General features: G+C 36.1%; 1 long non-coding RNA gene across 1 annotated transcript in view; it reads right to left on the reverse strand.

The window, feature by feature from the left end:
- Nucleotides 1–1067: 1067 nt before the first annotated feature.
- The window catches only part of LOC131534122 (uncharacterized), a 115107-nt gene continuing 91547 nt past the window's right edge, over nucleotides 1068–24627 (reverse strand). Inside the window, exons 2-3 of the long non-coding RNA XR_009269317.1 lie at nucleotides 5112–5150; nucleotides 1068–2121 (exon numbers count right to left, since the gene is read on the reverse strand). This is a non-coding gene — a long non-coding RNA (uncharacterized LOC131534122). The remainder of the gene's footprint in view (nucleotides 2122–5111; nucleotides 5151–24627) is intronic.

A 24627-nucleotide genomic window follows, 5' to 3' on the forward strand; every position in this document is an offset into this window, starting at 1 on the left:
TCCTAAGAGCACAGTGGCCTCCATAATCCTTAAATGGAAGACGTTTGGGACGACCAGAACCCTTCCTAGAGCTGGCCGTCCGGCCAAACTGAGCTATCGGGGGAGAAGAGCCCAAAGATCACTGTGGCTGAGCTCCAGAGATACAGTCGGGAGATGGGAGAAAGTTGTAGAAAGTCAACCATCACTGCAGCCCTCCACCAGTCGGGGCTTTATGGCAGAGTGGCCCGACGGAAGCCTCTCCTCAGTGAAAGACACATGAAAGCCCGCATGGAGTTTGCTAAAAAACACCTGAAGGACTCCAAGATGGTGAGAAATAAGATTCTCTGGTCTGATGAGACCAAGATAGAACTTTTTGGCCTTAATTCTAAGGGGTATGTGTGGAGAAAACCAGGCACTGCTCATCACCTGTCCAATACAGTCCCAACAGTGAAGCATGGTGGTGGCAGCATCATGCTGTGGGGGTGTTTTTCAGCTGCAGGGACAGGACGACTGGTTGCAATCGAGGGAAAGATGAATGCGGCCAAGTACAGGGATATCCTGGACGAAAACCTTCTCCAGAGTGCTCAGGACCTCAGACTGGGCAAGGTTTACCTTCCAACAAGACAATGACCCTAAGCACACAGCTAAAATAACGAAGGAGTGGCTTCACAACAACTCCGTGACTGTTCTTGAATGGCCCAGCCAGAGCCCTGACTTAAACCCAATTGAGCATCTCTGGAGAGACCTAAAATGGCTGTCCACCAACGCTTTACCATCCAACCTGACAGAACTGGAGAGGATCTGCAAGGAGGAATGGCAGAGGATCCCCAAATCCAGGTGTGAAAAACTTGTTGCATCTTTCCCAAAAAGACTCATGGCTGTATTAGATCAAAAGGGTGCTTCTACTAAATACTGAGCAAAGGGTCTGAATACTTAGGACCATGTGATATTTCAGTTTTTCTTTTTTAATAAATCTGCAAAAATGTCAACAATTCTGTGTTTTTCTGTCAATATGGGGTGCTGTGTGTACATTAATGAGGGAAAAAAAATGTACTTAAATGATTTTAGCAAATGGCTGCAATATAACAAAGAGTGAAAAATTGAAGGGGGTCTGAATACTTTCCGTACCCACTGTATAACACAATCATAATCAATCATCTGTGAACTACAGTTGATGAGTGAATGAACACCAGTAAACAGAAGTGCATCCTGTATGAAATTATTTACATAATAACTTAGATAATGATGGACAAGGACAGTTTTCACATGTTGTTTTTGTAAAATGTTGATACACGTTTAAATTTATATATAAAATGTTTTCACTTTCTTTGGAACTAGATCAGTATTTTCGTCAACTAAAATGAGATGCCATTTTAGAGTAAAATCGAATAATTAATGAATATGATACTCATCAAAAGAAAAATCCTATCACTAAGACAAGAACTATAAAATATTCACTTATTTGAAACACAAGATACAGTAACTGTCATAATAAAATGGCTATTATGTTTTAACCAATCCTAAAAATCAAAAGAAGTTGGAACACATTTGTGCCAAACTCTTAAAAAAATTATCAGTTTGCTTTGCACACTAATGAGTGTTGCTAATTACATTGTACGTTATGCATACTTGGGGTCTTGCGATGGCCACTGCAGGTGGACGTCCTTCAACTCAGATATGGTTCAACATGGTGGCAAAAAAAACTCATTTATACAGGATGGTGCGATAATATCGGAGTTTATTACCAGGGTAAATCACTTGGAAAAAATTCAGCTGGATCTCAAAATATGCCATATACCGCCTTAAACCCTGTCGGGAAATCATGCCAGCCTATGAAGAACCTGGCGTTTTCTCTAGTGCATTTAATGGAAGAGGAAGTGATACAGGCTGGCCTCCAAATCTGACATTTAAAACAGTACCAGCAATGACACACAATCTAATGAGACAGATGGGTCCAATAAGCGGGAGATTGGGTGGCATGTCTGAACCGCAGGGAGAACTGACCGCAAGGAAAGACGCACTAAAGCGTTCCAGGAGAACGTGTAGCCGGGGTGGAGAGGGGTTTTAGAAACTGTGGCTCCTGCACAGAGCTCAACTGGAGCTCAGCTGCAGCCGGCAGCTGCACAGACCCGATCCCAGGAACTGAAAAGAGTGCAAGTGCAAATGTTCATGTCAAAAGTGTCAAGTCATTCTCACCAGAGGTTTCTCTTTTACATGACACACATGCACACACATTCACACATGCACTCCGTTCTACTAGCTTTATAAATATTAATAGAGACATTTATAACTATAACGTGTTTATTCCCTACATGCTTCAATATAAATTGTTGTTTTGTTTTACTTTAAAACTGGAGCTTGCTTGTCACACTATAACCACTACTTGTTGAAAAAAATAATGTGTTACTGTAAAATGAGCTATATACTGTCATGCATGTAAGCTACTTTTAGTTAGAGACTTCTCAACACTGTCTTTAACCAAAGACACACAACTTCAGAGTTCTAATGTGAACTCCTGGATTGGCAGATGAAAGCGGCACCATCTTTAGTACAATCCAAACAAGTGACTCCAGTCCAAGCAAGAGTTTATACTGTTCTCATTGGCATCCAGACAGAGGAACTGGCAAAGCACTTTAAGCCATATGTTCCACTGTTCATAATTGCCTCTGTGTCTATACTGAATTTATTTCATAAGGTTACAGACAACCTCCGTTTCAGGATTTACAGAGAATTATTGTATAAGAAAAGAGGCAAGAGTAAATTAAAGGAGGTTTAGTAATGAATGGGATCTATAAATAGCATGGAAACCCCTCATGAGGACATTTACAGGAATTCAACTGTAATTCAGGTTTCAGTGGTTCAGCGTGTTTAAGTATCAGATCATTTGTGATACTGAGAATCTTCACTGCTGTTGCTATTGGTATGATGGTTGGCCAATGTCTAGGTCAGAGTCTAAAGGTCAAACAGTTAAAAAATAAAATAAAATAAATAGGAAATCATTTCCTTATAAAGTCAGATAAATAATAAAAGCAGCATTTTATTAACTTTTGAGTATTTTATTAACCCAAACTTTTGAATGGCAGTGTATATATATATATATATATAAACACTGCCGCTCAAACGTTTGGGATCAGTAAGATTTTTTTAAAGAAGTTTCTTCTGCTCATCAAGGCTGTATCTATTTGATCAAAAATACAGAAAAAAAATAACAGTGATTTAAATATACTTCAAAATATAATTTATTCCTGTGATCAAAGCTGAATTTTCAGCATCATAATTCCAGTCTTCAGTGTCACATGATCCTTCAGAAATCATTCTAATATGCTGATTTATAATCAATGTTGTGCTGCTTCATATTTTTTTGGCGACCTGTGATATATTTTTTTTTAGGATTCTTTAATTAATAAGAAGTTAAAAAGAACAGCGTTTATTTAAAAAATAAATTGTGTGTTACAATATACAATGCTATTTAAAGGTTTGGGTAAAAGTAAAACAATTAATACTTTTAATCAGGAGGGATGTGTTAAATGAATAAATGTCATAGCAAAGACTTATATTGTTAGAAAAGACTTCTATTTTTAACAAATGCTGTTCTTTTTGTATTCATCAAAAAATCTAAGAAAAAAGTGTCACATGCAGGTTCCAAAAAACAATATTAAGCAGCACAACAGTTTCAACACTCATAATAAAAGCAGTATATTAGAATGATTTCTGAAGGATCACGTGACACTGAAGACTGGAGTAATGATGCTGAAAATTCAGCGCTGCATCACAAAAATAAATTCTATTTTAAAGTATATTAAAATAGGAAACCAATATTAGAAATTGCAATAAGATTCCACAATATTACTGTTTTTTCTGTATTTTTGATCGAATAAATACAGCCTTGATGAGCAGAAGGGACCCCCTTAAAAACAATGTATATATATATATATATATATATATATATATATATATATATAATTTTTATATATTTAAATCTAAAAATAAAATAGTAAATAAATTTAGTGTGCCTTAAATAAGAAAAATACCAAAAAGTAAATAAATATATATACAGCATATATTTTTTTTCCACAAAAAGTCTAACTTTAAATGTTGAAAAAATAAATGAGTAAATAAATTCACAACATAAGAAAAATTAAGAACAATTTCAAAAACAAAACAATAAAACATACTAAAAGAAAACGTAATAATAAAATATAATTAAAAAATATATTTTTTAATTATATTCTATATAATTAAAAGTCTATATATTCTGTATGCCTGAACTGTAAATGTATGCAAGCACTGAACCTGAGCCAAGTCAAACATATTTCACATTTTCTGAATGTGCAAGACATCTACTGTTGAAGGAGATATTAAAAGGCTGCAACATCTGAATCTAAACTACCACAACAAACAAAATACATGCAGACCTGAGGTTCACAGCTTGTGCAAAAGAACAACTGAAAAAGCCATTGTCAGCAACACCCGTTCCTGGTAAGACGTGTCCCTATACACACACACATGCATTATCACTTTACTGAAATAATGAGCCCTTAAAACAACACCCACCTCTGTGCTGTTACATGAAACTATGTGTATTTAGATACTTGTGGGAAATGTAGAAAAACTCAAAATGAAGCCAGAGTGATAGGATACAGTGAAATTGTTTGATGCCAGGCACAGACAGAAGGAAACAAGAAGAACGTAAACACAACAAACAAATAAAACTGAAATGAAGTGCAGCACAAGTGTCAAATCATGAAAAAAAACTCCATGTTCATTGATTATAATTAATAATTTCACTTCAGAACTGACATTAGTGTTAAAGCCTTTGTTACCACAGAAACACATTTACTTTAAGGTCAACATCCTATAGGTATTAGCGGGTATGTTGGTATTTTGTGCCACAAAACTTCATCACGTTACCAGCAGATATTTCCTGGTTCATAGCAGACAACTTCCTATATGTCCTTAAATTAAACTGAAACATTCAACCCTTGATGGATGCCAGAAAATAGCCAAATTCTTAGACAAACTGCTGTCTTATGTCATAGCAGGACATTTTTTTTCATAAAGAATGGCTTGAAAAATCAGATACAGAAGCTATAGCAGCTGCAGCGTCAGCAAAACCTTTAACCAGCACTTACTTGAATGTATGCACAAGCCTATATGAAATCCATGGTCACCTGCAAACCAAACAAAACAGAGAAACAAACAGTGATTACAGTGTTCTGTATGACTTCTTTCACAATCTAAACATGCTTCTGATGTTCTCGGCTGGCGCATGGGGCTTCACGGTTTGGTTATGGCACTAAACTGTACAGCCCAATGGACCATAGTGAACGCATCTTCCTTTTTGTGGAAAATCCATGTCCTCTTCATACTGAAATTGGTGGAATTCCCCTAATGGTGGCCAGTTTCAGAGGAGAGAAACCCCACACTTTCAGACCAGACTGGTTTTGTTACTCTTAAGAGTCTGGAAAGTGGAAAAACTGAAGAAGAAAAAAAAGTTTCAGCACACTTGAGAAACGTAATTCTGTATGAATTCAACACTGTGAATAAATAATAGATATGGAAAAAGTGTAGGTTGTTAAGATTACAAGAAGAGTCACTCAAAACAACAACCATCAAACCATCTCCAAAAGATTTAGACTTCATGCCGCCACATTTTACTTGAGAGATGCACATTTTGCTGCTGCTTCTTTTTGTTTTAAAAAAAACTAAATGCATTTGAACCCTAAGCTGAAAATCCCTGAAAACTGTTTTTTAATCTGTTTTATCATTGAATACATGGACGGAGCCACACAATAAAGACAAAACGCAAATTCACCAAAAAGTTGCGCCACTTTAGCACAAAAACTTGCATTATAGACCCTGTTTACACAGATATTCAACTCAATCTCCAATTATACAATTACAAGTTGACAGCTGAAATAAATAGCTATTTATAACCGTTATCAATATCTATACCACCTACTGTTATTTTCTTTTAAAATTGTATGTAAGCAGTAGGGCTTGGTGTTGACAAATTTCACAATTAGATTTGACTTCTATTCACAAGCTTGCGATTAGATTAGATTCGACTACAATTTTGATTTGACTCAATTCAATATTGATTATTTTGAATATATATCAGGAACAGTACATGGCATATTTTCTCAAGGAAAAAAAAACTAATGTTTTCATTTAACTAATGCTGTAAAATGTACATGAGAGTCAGCTACTACATTACAAAAGTGTTACCAACATTTAAATAGTGGCTGTCATAAAAACTTGACATACTTATTCAAACATAAATTAATTACCGAAGAACAGTAAAATATTATAATGAATATATCGAAATGCTCCTGTCTAGTTCATTTTTCTAACTGACTAACGAGTTTATAGTCACCGAATATGTTTATTTTCTGAGGTAAATGTGACGTTGTGAGACATGTGACAGGATACGGATTTCGGTAAGTTGTACTCTTTCTTTTAACATACCTTCGGATGTTCATTCATGTTTATTTAATGCTAAAAAAGCTGAGGAGATGAAAAGTAACAAAGTACAAAGATTATTGCGATTTATTGGATGGGAGGCGCACTACAATATTCCATTCATTAAATGAAGACAGGCTAGACTAATTGATTCTTGGGATTTAAGAATCAATATCGATTCGTAAAAATGAGACTTGAATAAAATTGAGAAATCGATATGAAGCCCTAGTAAGCAGCACTAGTAAGCATCTCTCTTTCCAGCTAACAGAGAAGGTAACGTTCTATCAAAGTGAGTAAGATTTGAGAGAGTGTTAAACAGAATCTTCATTTAAAGTTATATGGTCTTTAAAAACATTCTGAAAATGCTAACTCAAAAACGTTGTTTATATATCTTTCAGAGAACATTCAAAAGTAATGTTCACATAATGATTGCTAAAATATACTGTTCCCTTAGCAGTTTCTCTAATGTTTGCATAACCAAGAAAAAAATGTTCAGAGATGTAATTAGCAAAATGTTCTTAGAACATATTTTTGTTAGCTGGATTCAGCATATTGGTTGATTGACAGGTGAGTAGACAGTTTTTCAGTGCTGTCTGGACCCATCAAGACTTATTAGTCCAGTTCACCTGGGAGGAATGGAAAGAAAGTAGGCAGGAAACAGCAAATGTGAGAGTCCCAGCACACGAGGAGGAAATAAGGGGTGAGGGGGAACCGGTCGCATCCCTAAAGCTACTGAGATGTGAAGTTGTCAAAACACATATTTCAATGTGAACAAAGTGAGCAAGGAGTACGCATACAAAAGCGTGTGAATGGGCAGATGTCTGGAGCAGATCCCAGGCTTCAGACTCTCAGGAAACTCAGGAGATAAATGATGTGAGACTAAAGTTCTTCCATTGTTCCTTTTGCATTTAGAAGCAGCGCTATTATCATCCAAAAAATGTCTTTGAAACTTGAGTACTATGTGTATGTGCCACTGAATCACGCTTCTAGGGGGCTTTCAATGAAACCACCTGATTTGATAGTGAAAAGACAGATGAAGACAATTTCCTTTTTCATTTATACATAACACAGGTGGTCAATTGTGAAAAGAGAATTTTTATTGATTCAATACTGAATCAAGTTCAGGTGCTAATGTGGTTGAAAAAAAACTGTAAGTTGTGTTTTGGATGTTACCAGTCGACAGCTTTATGTGGCATAATAGTTTGGACTTATCTATAGTTTTTAAAATAATAATAATAATTAAAAAAAAGTTTACATATACTGTAATAAATAAATAAACATGTAAATAAAGTAGAGTATGTTTTACAAAAAAATTTCTGAGTGTTTTAATCTAAAGAACTTGCATTGGAAGTAGTGAAACTTTTTTTTTTACTAAAATTATTTTTTTTAAATAAAACTAAAACGCATACATTAATTCTTCTGTTAAAATGATTATATAGCCTAGTATCATTTGAGCTATAAAGCTCTTTTAATTAACTATTTTTAGTCATTTTGGTGGTTATGGTGTTATCATTGCAGTGAAGTTGTAATATTAGAAATAACTTTAGAAAGTTATTTTAGAAAAGGTTAGTAAGCAATTTTATTACACTAAAATCACGCTAACACACAACGGGATTTTAACATTTACATATTGGCCACATTCACTTGCATTGTAAGTGCTTCACTGCCACCCATACTTTTTAAAGTGTGGGGGGCGGGGGGGATATTTTTTTGTGGTAATCAACATTATGCCACAAATGCTGTCAATTAAGCTTAACTACGACAGAACCCTGGGATATACCTTCAACTAGCCGAACCAGCAAGCCTTCTTAGATCGACCATTTCAAGCATGTTAATTGACAGAAATGGTACTGTCCCCTGTTAGGGAGTGTCACTGTCAATCGCACACAAGAGTATATGTGGTTTGTTACATGTAGCACTGTTGCATGGTGTGGCGTAAGTACGTGTTTCTGCCTGAGTGCTGACTTAGCGCTGAAATATCTGCACCCTCCTGTTACAGCAGATTACATGATTTATGGGGTTCTCACAGTCTGCGCACCGCAAGAGATGTTTTGACCTTCTGAAAGATGCAATCGTTACTCCGTCTGTGTTAATGAAGCTTGTAAGACAATGCATGATGTGTTTTTTTTACTTTTCGCTACACCACTGTGGTGTGATATGCATACGTGTGTGTGTGACTGCTGACTCATGCTTTTTGCTTGAGAAAAGCAACATCTAGTTGCAGCAGCAAAGAATGCGACTGAAGGTTCTCCCAGAGCAAAGTTGGTCATCAACATATGCTATGTTTTAGTTAATGACAGGTATCAATCCTTGGTTTGATTCCAACAGCACTTAATGATTCTGGTTCATTATTAACTCCTTGAAGAAGCAATCATTTGTCTTAAATGATTTAAATTGGTGTGCATATACAGGTGCATCTCAAAAAATTTGAATATTGTGAAAAAGTCCTTTTTTTCATAACTTATTTCAAAAAGTGAAACTTCCATATATTCTAGATTCATTACATGTAAAGTAAAACATTTCAAAAGTTTCTTTGTTTTAATTTTGATGATTAGAGCTCACAGCTCATGAAAGTCAAAAATCCATTATCTCAAAATATTAGAATATTTCCGAAGATTGATCAAAAAAAGGATCCGCCAAACAGAAAAGTTCAAGATCTTTAAAGTATGTTGATTTATGCACTCGATACTTGGTCGGGGCTCCTTTAGCACAAACTCCAGCATCAGTGAAGTGTGGCATGGAAGCAATCAGCCTGTGGCACTGCTGAGGCACTATTGAGCCTTCAACTCGTCTGGATTGTTGGATCCAGTGTTTCAAGGACAGTAATCAAGCACAGTAATATCATTGTCAGCAAACTGGTTTTGGCACTGTGGGCAGAGGTGGGTAGAGTACCCAAAACTGTACTCAAGTAAAAGTAAAAGTACTTGAAGAAATATTTACTCAAGTAAAAGTAAAAGTAAAAGTAATAGTCTGAATAGTTACTTGAGTAAGAGTAAAAAAGTATCGGATAAAAAAAACTACTCAAGTAGTTAATTACTAGTTACTTTGGATCATATACTGAATATAGTTTATTTTTATGTAGATATTTAGATAAAATGTGTGTGTGTATATATATATATATATATATATATATATATATATATATATATATATATATATATATACATATTTGACCCTAGACCACAAAACCAGTCTTAAGTCGCTAGGGTATATTTGTAGCAATAGCCAAAAATACAGTGTATGGGTCAAACTTATACATTTTTCTTTTATGCCAAAAATCATTAGGATATTAAGTAAAGATCATGTTCCATGAAGATATTTTGTAAATTTCTTACTGTAAATATATTAAAACTTAATTTTTGATTAGTAATACGCATTGCTGAGAACTTCAATTGGACAACTTTAAAGGCAATTTTCTCAGTATTTTGATTTTTTTTTTTTTAAATTGACACTTATGACTGGTTTTGTGGTCCAGGTTCACATATACTGTACATATACATATACACACACATACACACACATACCGCCGTTCAGAATACTTTTAATGTTTTTTTTTTTTTTTAATGTAATTTATTTCAGTGATGCAAATCAGAATTTTTATCAGCCTGATTTATTATCAATGCTGTTCTTTTTTAGCATTCTATTCATAAAAGAATCCTAAACAAAATGTCACAGGTTCCAAAAAATATTAAGCAGCAAAACTGTTCCCTGTCCATATGCTGGTAAGGTATGTTTTGAAGCATGGGACGCTGGTTTGAGCTGATTTAAGTTTATGCTGGTCCGACCAGTTTAAGACCAGCACATGACCAGCTAAGGACCATCTTAATCCAGCAAAGGACCAGCATAAACCAGCATCCCAGCTTCAAAAGATACCTAACCACCATATGCTGTTTTTTTTTTTTTTCAACAACACTGGTAATAAATCAATATATTTTAATGATTTCTGAAGGATCATACGATTCTGAAAACTGGAGTGACAACTGATAAAAATTCTGATTTGCATCACTGAAATAAATTAAATTATGTATTATAAATGTATATATGTATATAACCTCTGACACGGAGAAGAGTGAAAACTCCTCACATGACCGCTACAAAACATCTAAACATAACGAAACAAATGCACTTCTTCCGTCTGTTCTGCAAAATGTAAACAAATGTAGCCTTTATTTCTGCAATCGTAAATATTGTGAAAATATCTATATGAATTGTGTCTAGACGAAGGCATTCCTCCTGGAACTATCGCGGGTTTGGCGGGTGTTCATTTTATACTCTGTGACAGCTTATTTAATGAATAAATTATACAATGTATTTAATGTGTAAGGTACATGTACAGCAAACTCATGTAATGTCATAGTGGTATCGTGTATTGTAATCGAATCTATACCTGTGGAACCATAGACAGCACAGGGGGTGTTCGTCTAATAAAGATCTTCATAGCTAGCAAACAATAGCCTTTGCTTTCAACTGACTGTTGATCCAAAGCCACGTCTTCAACGCTCTTGATGTTACAACCGCGACTCAGCGCGTGCGGCAGGGAACTGAACGAATCATTCAAACTGATTCGCGAACCGATTCACTGGTTTGCCAACTGGTTTGATCAAGCCTTCGAACAGAATTGACTCAAAAGAATGAATCATTCGCGAACGGGCACCGCTCCTTGCCCAGAAAAAAAGTAGACGGCGCGTTTGGAATAAATTGAAGGATTTTTAACTTGTATTGCATTAAGATAAAGTAACGAGAGGAGCGTCGCCCACAGTAACGAAGTAAAAGTACCGTTTTTTTTTCACTAAAAATGTACTTGAGTAAGAGTAAAAGTGCCCATTTTTAAATATACTCTAAAAGTATTAGTTACCCAAAAGATTTACTCAAGTAAATGTAACGAAGTAAATGTAACTCGTTACTACCCACCTCTGACTGTGGGCAGGTGCTAAAGTCCTGCTGGAAAAGGAAATCAGCATCTCCATGAAGCTTGTCAGCAGATGGAAGCATAAAGTGCTCTAAAATCTCCTGGTAGATGGCTGTATTGACTTTGCACTTGATAAAACACAATGGACCAACACGTCACGGCAAATCATCACTGACTTCGGAAACTTCACACTGGACTTCAAGCTTTGTTGCTTATTAGCAACAATTAGTTGCTTATTAGCATGTCTATTATTAACATACTGGCTGTTTATTAGAACTTATAAAGCACATATTCTGCACAACCATATTCTACATCCCTAATCCTACCCAATACCTAAACTTAAAGGAGTAGTTCATTTCCAGAACATCTAATTTTCTCCTCCAACTTCAAAATCGTCCTACATCACTGCAGAAATATCGCCCCAGTGTTTACAAAGTGAACATGCAAAGAAGGTTAAACATCGATTTTGAAGTTGGAGAAAATGAGATGGGAGTTTTTCGACAGAGCTAGATAAGACAAGTGTTTGAGGTTAAAATGTATATAAATTGTAAAAACATTTTAGAAAATGACTGATCTTTTCGCTAGAAAAGACCCTTCTTCCTCAGCCCTTTGATACTGCATTTAAACTGCATTTTGGAGGTTCAAACTTGGGTGCACCATAGAAGTCCATTATATGGAGAGAAATCCTGAAATGTTTTGCTTAAAAAACATAATTTCTTTACGACTGAAGAAAGAAAGACATGAACATCTTGGATGACAAGGGGGTGAGTACATTATCTGTAAATTTTTGTTGTGAAAGTGAACTACTCCTTTAACTACCTTACTAACTATTAATAAGCAGCAAATTAGGAGTTTACTGAGGCAAACGTCGTAGTTAATGGTTTGTTAATAGTGAGAATTGGACTATAAAATAAAGTGTGACCAAATTATTTTGAAATAATATAATAAGAAAAATGACTAATAGCATTATTTAATTTAATAACATTATTAAAATCACAAATATTATGTGATGTTATATTAAATATTATATTATATTAATTTTATTCTATAAATTTGAATTTAAAGGGGTCATATGATGTTGCTAAAAAGAACATTATTTTGTGTATTTGGTGTAAAGCAATGTGTTTATGCGGTTTAAGGTTCAAAAAGCACATTATTTTCCACATACTGTACATTATTGTTGCTCCTCTATGCCCCGCCTTTCTGAAACGCGCCGTTTTTTACAAAGCTCATCGTTCTGAGAAGCGAGGCGTGCTCTGATTGGCCAGCTATCCAGTGTGTTGTGATTGGACGAATACCTCAAGCATGAGACGGAAATGTTACGCCCCTTACTGTATTGTGATGCCGTGTCTCGGTGCAACGACACAAAAACAATAAAACCCATTACAAACGAGGCATTTGTTGCATCCAGTGGGGACATAATTACTGATTATAATGACTTATACTGTCTTTTAACGTGTCGCGTTGCATCGCGCCGCGTAAACATTACCATGTCTGCATTTGTGATTGGAAAAACGACAAACAACAAGCGCTACTCTACACAGCTCAAAACTCGCGTGTGAATAGTCAGTGGCAAATTCTTTAAATATGAAAACATACTTACAGGCTGTGAGTCAGAAGCGCCAGACTGTCCTTGCAAAGTTGGAATTGCCCCACTTTATAGAAAAAGTCTTTGTGAATAGCTGGCAGGCTACTCCCAAGTTCAGGAAATAGTCCTCCGTAAAATGCAATGCACACACTTGAATATTTGGGTTGAACTGTTCTGGAACAGTGTTGTAAATACAACTTAACCACTGATTTCTAGTTGTGTCCTCTTTTGGAAGCCCAAACAAAGTAGTTTCACTTTCACAATGAAACAGCGTCTCCAGCATGGCGCCAGCAGCAGAAACAACAACACTACAGCGAGAATAAAAGTCCCGCCTTCTTTCTTTGCTTATACGGTTGGGCGGTGTTTTGCAAATCTCCCCACACCGTGACGTAGACATGTGGGGGCGTGTTTGAATGAGCCGTTTTAGGGGGGCGTGGTCGAGTCTTAAATTTTATAAAGAATATCTCTTTGGTTTTGAGACTTTAGTCTTTGCAACTTCAGGGATCTTATCTATGCACAAACAGCTTGTAACACTCCAAAAAGAAAGGAAAACTTGAAATCGCATCATATGACCCCTTTAGAATTTCTCATTGTCAGATAAACAACTAGTCAGTAAACAGTTACTGACTGAAAGTGGATACAGCATAAGCAATAACTTCACTCCAAATGATTCAAATCAGTCAGAATGATTCAAATCTCATCTGAGTCTTTTTGTCCAACTGTTTCCAGATTTCATTTGTTTGTCAATATGACGGCACTACTCGCACTTCATGTTTGATGCACCAGAATTAGCGGAAGAACGCTGATGTTCAGGGAGTGCTAACAGAACTGAACATCATGAGAATCATTTGGTTTCAGTTTTTAAAAAACAACAAAAAAAATGGAACTGATTCAGTTTCAGTACTGATTCCTGATGGTCAACCATAATACTGGGTGCCCAAGATACTTAACACAGTTCTTCACTAGCTTGACCAACTCCAAACTTACTAGTATAAACCAGCAGCATGGAAATTCATGGGGGTCTAAACTTTTTTTTTAGCAGGGTCGTCAATCACGAGGGGAAACTTGCAAATGTGAAGACAAAAAGTCATCGCTCCTTTATCGTGTTCTTCTCCGAACCTTTCATCTTAATACTGTCTTTCTTTCCGTCTGAAAAGAAAAAAAGAGCTTTAACATAATGATTGGAATGTTGCTCTTTGTTTTGCGGGTGTGGTTAGAGCCGTTCACAAGTGTCATCCAGGTGGGCGTCAAAAGCGAGAGCTGGCATCAAGTCCAAACGCACCTCTTCAATGCCTCCAATCTCCCTTTTTAAACAAACTGCTTTGATATATGTGTGGACAAAAAAAAAGCTGAGTAAACAAGTACGCAATACTGGAAGGACGGACAATGTCTTTGGTCTGTTCCCGCTCTGCCAGCGGGACGGTTTACCTTCCCATTTAGTGAGTACATGGAGGATTAAGCCAGAATCACTTCCTCTCAGTGTCTTTGTCCATGTCTCTGTTTGTATCCTGGGAGGACTTCAGAGCCATGTTTGTTCACAGCTGACAGTGTCACGCAGATGTTTCTTTGGCGGCAGCACATGCTGGGATTGCATTGATGGAACTGTTTCACCTTGTCAAGGGATGAAAAAGAGGGAGAGACAGCAAAAAAGAAAGAGAGACACAGACTGAGACTGAATAGTCCATGAAAAGACATTCCTCTGCAGTTTTGTGGGGTTTCTTAAGAACTGAAAAACACTGGATACACAGAGGGGCATCATGCACCTTTTTTGGAGCTCGGTGGCCAGGCGAGATAAGACGTAGCCGAAGAAAATAAAAGCACTTTTCAAGTGTAAGTTTAAAAAGTTACTTAGTCTGGACAAAGAGCAAATTCTCAGTGAATATGCATTTTTCACATCATTTTTGAAGTGATTTTTGATGCACAGCTACTGTCCCAGGTGAAAAACAAGTGCACTTTCATAATGTACTTAAAGTGCTCTATTTTCGCGCACTACTTTTGTACTACTTAATATACTAAAAATGATCTTTTAGTACTTCTTAAGATAAACTTAAGATCATCTAAGTGTACTCAACTGTGCTATTTTGAGACACCATGAATATGAACTAAAATGCGCTTTTAACATACTATCTTTGTATATAAAAATTTATTTAGTTACCACTTGGAAGTGCACTTGTTTTTCACCTGGGGTGCCAATCTATTTTCCCCCATCCATTTTTTATTTTATTTTTATCTATTTACAATGTATTTACATTTATTAGGTGTGAATTTATTTCTAATAGTCTTATAACATAAAATCTAGCAAAATAAGTAATTTAAATATGTAATGAGTATGCTAGATATGGAAAGATGAATAACAACAACAACAACTCTTAAAGGGGTCATATAATGCCACATGCACTTTTACAAGTTGTTTGAACTGAAATGTGTATTTTCAGACACACTATAATGACAAAAATCCAACACTATAATGACAAAAATCCACCCAGTGTTTTTTTTTTTAATCTACTAAAATCTTTACCCCTTTCTCAAATCGAGCCGATCTCAGATGCCTGTCAGTGTGACGTCACACGGACGGAGGCCCCTCCCACGATAGTTTGATTGACAGTAGCATTTCAGCACAGACTGGACTGGTGTCTTACCTCAGACCCGCCCTGAGTGAGCAGTCATCAGTTGTTTCACCACCGGGGCAGATGTAGACAAGAATGACTCCTAAGCGATTGAGGTGTTTTGTTGTTGGATGTAATAATGAACATAGCAGTAGTCATTTACTCCCGTCATCTGAGCCGCTGAAGAGGATTAGGTTTTGTTCTGAAGGGAATGCGCCCTCCATCTACATAAATGCGTCTATGTTTGCGTGAATCATTTGTGATCCAGCTTCACCAACAGAAGTAGTGAGTACAAAGTTTTTTAAATGAATCTTTGCAAATGCCTTTCCTAATAATGTGCTAATAAGCAAGTTTCACGATGAATGCGGCTAATGTAAACAGTCCCTCAGAGAGCGGCTCCGAAGAGAGGGGCGGAGTCAGCAGAGCTCATTAACATTTAAAGGAGAATGACACAATAGGGCTTGCTCTGAAAAGAGCTGTTTTTGACAGGGTAAAAATGATTTGGTTTTTTTTACACTACCAATGAGAAATTTTAACCAAACTATGTTACAGACTTTTCATTAAGAGTCTAAAGAATAATATCAACTTGTGGAAAATGGGCATTATATGACCCCTTTAAACTGTGCCGGAAATTGCACATAATCAAAATGAATGGTTACAAAACCATTTGTATTTGTTGCCATCAGGTAATTTGTATAGAAGCCTGTTTCCATCACAGAATAAAAAAATAATAAAAGGTAAATGCTCGCAAAAATCAACAAAAATTTACAGCCGGAATTGCAAGATATGAACTCGTCATTCTGAGAGGGAAAAAAAGTCAGAATTATGAGATATAAACTTATAATTCTGACTTACTTTCTTAACATCTCGCAATTCTGACTTTTTCACAAAATTTTGAGTTTATATCTCGAAATTCTCACTTTTTTTCTCAGAATTCTGAATTTATATCGGGTTTTTTTTTTGTACGGAATAAATAATAAAAAGGTAGTTGTGACTGAGATTATCTCTCAATTCTGACCATTTTTTATCTTGCAATTGCAAGTTTTTTATCTCGCAATTCTGACTTTCTATTTCGCAATTGTGTATTTATCTCTTAATTCTGAATTTAAATCTCATAAGATTTAAATTCTCATTTTTATCTCATGTGAGATATAAACCTAGAATTAGAAAGAAAGTTTTAATTGTGAGATTAAGTTGCAATTATCTTTATTTTTTTTTAAACAAGCTTCCATAAATTAGATTTTGAGACCCCTAATTAAAAAATGCTGATCAGTGGAAGGTGAAACTCGATTGGATAGACCCAGTTTGGACATGCAAATCGATGATTTCTCTCATATTTCTTTTTTAGACAAACAGATTTTTTAAATTACAATAACGCTTAACTTATCAACATTAACTTATCACGTTCAGAATCTGTGTAGCTGAAGTCTATGGTAGGACGCTCACATTTCTGGAAACACACACACACACACACACCTTTGTAGGATCCATGCTGACTATCCAAATAAGGTAAAAGGATGTGAGTGTAGAATCCATATCAGTTCTTTGTCCTTGAGCACACATGAAGGCATGAATACTTTGTTTCTATTTCTACTTAAGTCCCAACCTGTAACTTTTGTAACATCAGGTGTGAAAAACTAGAAATAAAATTTGTAAAATGTCCAAGTTCTGTGATCAGTCATGCTTTAAGTGCTCTCCCGTCCACCCACAGACACACAAACATACAAGTTACAAAAACCAGGGGAGCGGCCCAATCAGGGGGGAGCGCATTCTTGCCGTCTCCTCACTCAGAGCTAACACAACATGTGGCTTTGTGGCCCCCCTCACCGCCTGCTCTGTTTAAGAAGGCTTAATGGGACATAGACCATGCACTTTTGTGTTACAAAGCACTGGTTCCTCTTCAAGTACCAGCACTGACAGCCGGGTTCAGGTTGGAAAAATGACCAGGCAGGTTTGGGCAGGTCCTCTCTAGTGGAATCTGGACCCAGCACATGAAGGTGCACTAGAAAAACCAAACTAGGGCAGAGAGGAAAAAGCTGGATAGACATATGAGATGTGATATGAGATATGAGTACCTAGCTCTACATTAGCAACTGTTGCTTAGCAACTGAATACGGCAAACTGCAGGCACCATATTGGAAAGGTCAAGATCTACTGTAAACACATGCAAATGAATAAACGGATGTTAGACAGCTCTGCATGTTGCAGATGATATAAAATTCCAATAAAAAAAACTGATAAAATGTTTCCAATGATTAATAATGGGGATAGCAATTGTAAACATCACAAGTTTGATATAAATCCAATTACAATTACTATAAATATTTGTTTCTACTTTAATATTTATTTAGTTATGTATTATTTATTTCTTTATTTATAATACATACATATATACACACACATACACACACACACACACACACACATATATATATATATATATATTATATTATATTATATTATATTATATTATATTATATTATATTATATTATATTATATATACATACACATGCACATATATATTAAGATTTTGAAAAGAAGTCTCCTAAATTGAGGTCCCCATGGGTACAAAAGCTTATAAATCATACAGAATGAGAAAGTATTTTTTGAGAAAGTAAAAATGCACAAAGTTTCCTGTAAGGGGTAGGTTTAGGTGTAGGGCGATAGAAAATACGGTTTGTACAGTATAAAAACCATTACACCTATGGAGAGTCAAAAGTTTTTGAACATTAAGATTTTTAATGTTTTTTAAGGAATTCTCTTCTGCTCACCAAGCCTGCATTTATTTGATCCAAAATACAGCAAAAGCAGTAATATTGTGTAATATTTTTACTATTTAAAATAACTGCTTTCTATTTGAATATGTTTTAAAATATAATTTATTCCTGCGATGTAAAGATGAATTTTCAGCATCATTACGCCAGTCTTCAGTGTCACATAATCCTTCAGAAATCATTCTAATATGCTGATTTGCTGTTCAAGAAACATTTATTATTATTATTATTATTATTATTATTAGCAATATTTAAAACAGTTGAGTAAATTTTGAATAGAAAGATCCAAGGATCAGCGTTTATCTGAAATAAAAAACTTTTGTTACATTATACCATAAATCAGAATATTAGAATGATTTCCGAAGGATCATGTGACTGGAGTAATGATGCTAAAAATTCTACTTTAAAATCACAGGAATAAATTTCATTTTAAAATAAATTCAAATAGAAAACAGTCATTTTAAATAGTAAAAATATTTCAAAATTTTACTGTTTTTCTGTACTTTGGATCAAATAAATGCAGGCTTGGTGAGCCGAAGAGACTTCTTTGAAATACATTAAAAATCTTACAGTTCAAAAACTTTTGACTGGTAGTGTATACACACTGTATGTGTCATGTGACTATAACTTTTACATGCTGGACACAGGCACTCTCACTACGAAAGCAACTCTTTGAATAGTCTACTTTGCGTCATTTGTGCCTTTACCTCCAGTCAGAACATCAATAAAGTGTCTGCTCTCTATTAACAAGACCACAAACCGTCATGACAACGCACACATAGATGTACACGGAGCGCAGCGAATGAAGCTGCTGTCAGTGTTGAACAGCTGCATGGACTTCTCTGGACCGGTCCCAGCCACCTCTGTCCCACAAAGAGCTGCTTGTGCCCTCTCAGTTCGGCTCGAGTCGACATGAAACACACACTCACAGGGCTAGGGTCAGACCCTGTTCTTTGTAAAGGGAGCTGTTGTCAGACCTCATTGGCAGACGGAAGAGTGGAGGTCAAATGTCAGCGGTACGGGGGGCAGGGTGAGGACTGAGGTGAGGTGAGGCAAGTCTGTCCTGGGTTGCTGCACCTCAAAGTAGCTGACATGCTAATGCTAACCCTAGTGTGTGAAGTATACAATACAATTCTTGTTCTTTTAAACAGGAATAGTACTGGCAAATTTTTCACACAATATGCAGAAACTTGTCTTGTGCAGCACATACACTCCCGGATTCACAGACAATGCTTAAAGGAATAGTTCACCCAAATATGAAAATTCTGTCATTAATTACTCACCCTCATGTCATTCCAAACCAGTAAGACTTTCATACATCTTCGGAAACACAAATTAAGATATTCTTGATGAAATCCAAGAGCTTTCTGACCCTGCATAGACAGCAACGCAACTACCAAGTTCAAGGCCCAGAAATGAAGTAAGGACATTGTTAAAATAATCCATGTGACATCAGTGGTTCTGATGAAGCTACGAGAATACTTTTTGTGTGGAAAGCAAACAAAAATAATGACTTTATTTAACAATTTCTTCTCTTCCGTGTCAGTTTTCGACACGCGTTTATGAAATTACTACGAGCGACACGTGTGTGATGCTGCTGACGCAGAAATTTAATTTCATGTCAACTTTAAGCTTAAATCAAGAATTTTATGCTATGGCTACTAACAGAGCATCTGTTTGCAAGTGTCTGGTAAAAACGGGTGCTCTGACTAACTTTTACAGCTACAAATACGTAGTTAAAGCCTTATTAGCAGCCGTTTCTATGGGCCACGATAAGTAACCCGTCCGCCATATTGGAATAGTCAAAGCCGGTCCGTGAACACATGAGAACAAGTTGTCTGTATGTCTGCAACCCTAGTTATCTATATCTGCAATAGACTTGAGTAGATGATTTTGCTAAATTAACACAATACAACAAGACGTAGCTGTTAGCTATGCTGCCAGTGAATGAAAAACAATGTTTTTTAATGTGACTCAACAAATTTATACCACTTTCTATCTGTTTTGCGTTTCTGGGCACAGCAGGTTTTTTCGTCACTGATGCACATATTTACTGCACCAGCAAATGCGTCAGAAAGACATACATTTCAAAACAGTATACAGTACACGGTTTCAGTTTGAGACTGATAGCAGAGGACCGCCTGTCCTTCAGCAGCCTTAAGGACAGTGGTTTGACATTTCTAGGTCACCGAGCTAGACTCGCTAAACAAACAGCTCGGAGATGCTAGGTGTTTCCCAGCACAGTGGCCGTACAGCATGACAAACGGCGCTCCAGGTCTGCGTAGAGTGTGTTGACAATGGTAAGGCAAACACAACCTATAACCTTTCCCACGGAGTCCCAGTAACCTGAAGATCATATAAAACACTCCTGTTTGCGCTAACTGTTACGCTAGCTAGCACATCGTTAGCTGCTGACTCACGATCGGCTCGTATCAAAGCGCACTGTCTTTTCTCTCACTGTACGAGTTTTTCTCACACTTTTGGACGGTGCGAATCAACTCTGCGACCTTTGTGGCGTTTTAAATATTTATGTCCGTTACGTCAACAGGGTGTGCGTCTCACGAGCCAGATGTGTTAGCTGCAGTGGCAGAGTGCCGCACTCAGAACGAGGCCGCACACATCACATGCAGTTTATTTTAGTCATTTCCTCTATCCTTCAGCTGTCTGTTAGGCTGACCACTCGCCCCTGCAGCTGTGGCCAATCCATAACCCCCCACCGTCCTCCACTTTTCTCCTTATCAGCACACTCCTGCCGACCCACAACTGTCCTCGGTGGGACGCCTCCTCCCGGCCCACCAGTACAGCGCTGGCGGGCTGCCAGATTTGTCACCTGTGGAAAGCGAGCACCTTCGCGGATTCGATCTGCTCGAGTATGGCAGTGGTTTTGGCAGGGCGCACTGGCACGAGGACCAGGCAGATGCTGGGGACTTTATATTGTCAGTATCAGATCAGGACTACACTACTGTTCAAAAAGATTATTATTTTTTTTTTAAATGAATGCTTTTATTTAGCACGGATGCATTAAATTGATCAAAGGCGACAGTAAAGACATTTATAATGTCACAAAAGGTTTCATTTTTAAATTAATGCTGTTCCTTTGAACTTTGTAGTCATCAAAGAAATGTATTTCTGGTTTCCATTAAAACCTTAAGAAGCAGAAAATGTAATAATAAAGTAATAGTAAGAAATAATGTAATAATAAAAAAAATGTCTTTTGAGCATCAAATCAGCATATTAGAATGATTTCTGAAGAATCATGTGACGCTGAAGCCTGAAGTTATGGCTGCTGAAAATTAAGTTTTGCTTCACAGGAATAAATTGCATTTTATAATATATTACAATAGAAAACTGTTATGTTGTATATTAAAAAAATAAGTTAAGTGAGTTGTCAAGTTCACAACTTTTTTTTTTTATTATTATTATTTACTTAATAATTATAAGGCAACGGGTTTCCTCATTTTTTTTAAGTTAAGTCAACTTATCACTTTTTACAGTGTATACATGCTGATTTCATTTGCGTTTAAAAGATGAATTTCTTCTGTCTCAGAGTAGAAAAATAAAATAAAATGGCAACTGCTACTTTATTTCTCCTAAATGTGACTTTGTCATATTTACAATTTTATTTCTTTGTAACTTTGTGACTCACAATTGCATCTTTATATATTGTATTTGTAAATCCGTATCTCACAAATGCACTTTATTTCTTATTTTAATTTTAAACGTTATCTCACAATTAACGGTTTTATTTTTTTTTCTTTGAGGCAGAAAGTGAAAAAGCTCAATATGTAATAGCCTATTTCTGTTATTATTATCATTTCTTAAAGATGCTAAAAAACATGAAAAAAGAAAGCTGGATACCTCAAACATCTGTTTATGTAAATGAGCAGATGTGGCAGCTGAAGAATTTGCCATGCAATTTGTGACGCAAGCCGTGCTGTTATGCGACGCTGTAAATGCAAGTAACAAGCAAAGCATGTAGACACATACATGCGTACAATCACTGCCTCATTCAGCCGCCTGACAGTCAGAAGCATTGAAGCCCAGAGCTGCACAGGAAGTGGCTGGTATTTAAGTGGACATGCCAACCAGAACTGGTCCGGCTCATCCGTCAGCCCTTTATTTTCTGCCCTTATAATCGGCATGTCATTTCAGTATGCTGACTTCATTATATCTCAGCCTGATTTGCATGAAAAGCTCCTTTATGTTACTTGGCTGTTGGATTGGTGTTACTGCTGAGATCATCAGTACGATGGCATTCCAGTTGGCTTGGAAAGGTTACGCTGCGTTTTTATAAAAAACTTTAATAAAACAGTAGTTTGCGAAGCATTTACGAGTGCTTTAAGGAGATATATAGAGTGTCAGCGTCACAGCTATGTTGTATATTTTAGTACAGCCTGAATGCTGTATTAACCAATCAGCATCCAGAACAGGATCAATCTGTTTTATAATGTGCTATAAAAAAATCATTCTAACATCAAACAGCAATGATAGTTAACAAACCCACAGTAAAACCGTTCCCCTGTTAATGAAGTAAATCGCTGGCATTCAGTTGCTCTTTAGTCAAACCTAATTTCCAGTGTCTTGGAATTCATTTCTACAATGCTATTTCTGCAGAGGAATTTGCTTAATTTCACCATTTTTAGCCTCAAAATAGCAGAATCCATCTCATCTGACCAAACCATGCCAGTTAAAGGTCAGCTATGCCCCACAAGCCCTATGACCCATAAACTAAGAGAAGATTGTTCACATGACAGGAACATTCCCTGGGGTATGATGGCTGGGAATGGGGAATAACTGCAAATAGCCCAGGGTGAACTTTGATTTGCATATGGAAATTTGCAAAGTGATGACATAACATATACTGTCAGGTGAGACAGGTGAACCTTAGATCACTTAAGTCATTTAGGATAGGTTCATATTCAGAATATGACCAATAACAATTACAATAATTTGTATTTATATATATATATATATATATATATATATATATATATATATATATATATATATATAATGTGTGAGTATAATTAATTATGTATGTAAATATAACATACTGATCTCATTCAGTCAGCTGAACTCCATCTGCTAAATTAAGCATGCAACATAATGTTGTTAATATGACAACAATGTAGCAAATTGTACAATTTTTATTGTTTTCTGTTGCATTTAAAAATAGCAGGCAAAGTTAAGTATGCTGTGCTGATTTTCAGTATGTAGACACATAAATACATAAATAGTAAGTGTAATATTCTAGTTCGCTATTCTAAATTAAGCCTCCGTCTCTGAATCGCTTGTAGTAGTCAGCAGTGAAAAGACACTCTGATTTGTTTGGTTTGCGCCCTCTATGGGCAACATGAGGTAGTGCGCTATCCGTCACAAGTTTACTCAGTTGTCTGTTATCAGTTAGAGGTTACCGTTTTATTGAACAGGGATGTATCATAACTTTACTGTAAGAAGAACAGGAAAAGTTGACCGAGCAGGGAGGTGGCAATTTCACTATGACATGAAAGATACACAAATGATTAGTATAGGGTGTGTATGTGTGACTGAGAGGAGGAAAGGGTGAGAGATCGGAAGGGTGTGTGTGTGTGTGTGTGTGTGTGTACATGCGTATCTATCTATCTATAGTCTGTCTGTCTATCTATAATACATATTAAGTGTATAAATATATTAGAATAAATTGGGTAACACTATTTGAAGGTGTCCTTGTTACACGTTACATGTACTTAACATAACAATAAATTGTGCATAATTACATGCAAGCAACTCTAAGCCAAACCCTAATCCTAACCATAACCATATAGTAAGCACATGTGGTTAATTCACATTACTCCGTACTTAAATGTATAATTAGGATACCTTAAAATGAAGTGCAAGCTAAAATAGTTTTTAAATATATAATTTTAAAAATACATATTAACTGTACTTTACTTGTTGTAAGTACATAAAAAAATTATTTTTAGATGATTGATTAAACAAATATTTAGAATACATTTACGGTAGAATTTTATGGTGAGACCAAATCAAATTTTCATAATTTTGAAACCACAAGGGAAATTTTGAGAACTTCTGACATACGTATTCAAAGACCCCCTGAAGACAGTCACAACAAACTACCAAGGCTGATGATGCATTCGCCACCACACACACCACCATCATCATTAATATGATGTTACTTCTAAAAACATGCTTTTTACCACACAAAAAGTACCATGTACCATCCAACTACCCATAATTCCCATAGTTACTATCTGTCATCTCTCATGCACCAAGTTCAGCTTCCCACACCACACAGCTCCATGAACAGA

Source organism: Onychostoma macrolepis, chromosome 25, assembly GCF_012432095.1.
Source record: "Onychostoma macrolepis isolate SWU-2019 chromosome 25, ASM1243209v1, whole genome shotgun sequence".
Classification (NCBI taxonomy): Eukaryota; Metazoa; Chordata; class Actinopteri; order Cypriniformes; family Cyprinidae; genus Onychostoma; species Onychostoma macrolepis.